General features: G+C 38.3%; 1 protein-coding gene across 1 annotated transcript in view; it reads right to left on the bottom strand.

Moving 5' to 3' along the window:
* The window catches only part of LOC101852917 (serine/threonine-protein phosphatase 6 regulatory ankyrin repeat subunit C), a 26,874-nt gene extending 25,414 nt beyond the window's left edge, over positions 1-1,460 (bottom strand). Inside the window, exon 1 of the mRNA XM_005095848.3 lies at positions 1,009-1,460. The gene's annotated coding sequence lies outside the window, so the exon portion shown is untranslated. The remainder of the gene's footprint in view (positions 1-1,008) is intronic.
* Between the last annotated feature and the right edge of the window lie 336 nt (positions 1,461-1,796).

The raw sequence follows: 1,796 nt of genomic DNA, 5'->3' as shown, positions 1-1,796 counted from the left end.
CCCTCAAGACGCCATTGTTTTCGGTCTTCAATTCCTCACAGGTCACGTGGTACAGTTCCCGTTCTATTAGTGTAGAATTCTGTGGTTCGGACTCAAAGACGGCATAAAGTTAAATGAAGCAGAAGACATCAAACTTATAATCCAAAAAAACAAAATTTAAAAAGGCACGGAAAGTCAGTTTTATGCCTTTCGAGCCTCGTAGCTATAGCACATTGCGTCTTATGACTGATATTGACCGGGGCAGAGAGATATATATAATATATCATGTAGATCTAGATTCTAGATCCAGATCTAGATAATGTTATACAAAATGTGTACAAGAAGCGGGAAGTGCTGTGAACAATTCCATTTTCCGCGTGACGGAGATTTATAGATCTAGAATCTCTAGATCTAGATCTAGATCAAGATATTATCTTCTTGAATCTCTATATCTAGATCAAGATATCTTCTTGAATCTCTATATCTAGATCAAGATATCTTCTTGAATCTCTATATCTAGATCTAGATCTAGTCTAGATCTAGATTAGATTCTAGATCTGGAAGGACTTCCATAACGAGCGACCACCCCATCAAACACAATAAAGAAGAGGCCTCTAACCCTAACCCTACCCTACCCTTACCCCTACTCCTACCCCAAGCCCTCAATTCGGGAGGACTTACGTAACGAGCGACCACTATGAGACAGAGCAGAATTGAGGGCTTGCGGTAGGGGTAAGGGTAGGGGTAGGGTTAGGGGTAGGGTTCGGTCTAGGCCTCTTCTTTATTGTGTTTGATGGGGTGCTCGCTCGTTACGGAAATGTCGGAAGTCCTTCCCTCAATTCTGCTCTGCCTCATAGTGGTCGATCGTTATGGAAGTCCTCCCCTAGATCTAGATCTATATTCTAGATCTAGATCTAGATCTAGAATCTAATCTAGATCTAGATTCTCAAGAAGAAAACCTAGAATCTTGATCTCTCGATGATCACTTTCAAAATCTAGATCTACGACCAATTACAATAATTACTTTACCTCTGATATTCTTATTTCCACAGTTTAAGAAAATGATAAAACTAGTCGCTCTTGTCCTCGTCTCAGCTTCAGTACTGGGTTTCAACAAACTAATGACAGACAGCAGACTGTCAACTGTCGTCATAGGCCTAGGCTTGTATGTCGACCCTGCAATTACCGCTAGTGATGGGCAGGTATCGATTACATAAATATCTATAGGTATCAGTATTGGTACCGATACCTGTTCTAAACATCGATACCTATCTGTGTTATCTATCCCAGGGCTGCCAAAGCAAATAAATAAAGTGACTTTGTGCCTTGAGAATATTTTTGTTTATCAAAACCACTAACCTAAAACGATCTTCTTAGGTCAGTGATAAAAACTGAAACGTTTTTGTAGGAAGGGAGGGGGTCCAAGCTTTTTAAATGAATCTAGTGATTTTTTAACAAAAAGAGAGAAGTTTTTCATGAAATCTATCTAGTGATTTTGCAAAATCCTCACTGGCAACCTTGATTTATCCTCATTGGATTAATTTAAAGTTGCTAAAAGTCAGGTAAATTGAATTGCCTTTATAGAACTCTTGTGTTTTTATTTTCCACTAATAACATTTTCTGCAAAGTTGACTTTCCTCCAATACTTCACTTAGTTTTGTGTTTATTCTCATATTTGGGTATTTATTTCTCTCTCTCTCCTTTACAAATAGTTTTTGTTTGAGTCTCAGCTAAATGGTCACAACCTGTCTAGACACGATTACCTAAATACTTGAAAGAGTATAGTTGTATTTTTGTCTTTACTAATTAACCCCCCC

The sequence above is a fragment of the Aplysia californica genome, unplaced genomic scaffold (genome assembly GCF_000002075.1).
Source record: "Aplysia californica isolate F4 #8 unplaced genomic scaffold, AplCal3.0 scaffold00115, whole genome shotgun sequence".
NCBI lineage: Eukaryota > Metazoa > Mollusca > Gastropoda > Aplysiida > Aplysiidae > Aplysia > Aplysia californica.
This window is presented reverse-complemented; position numbering and strand designations above follow the sequence as displayed.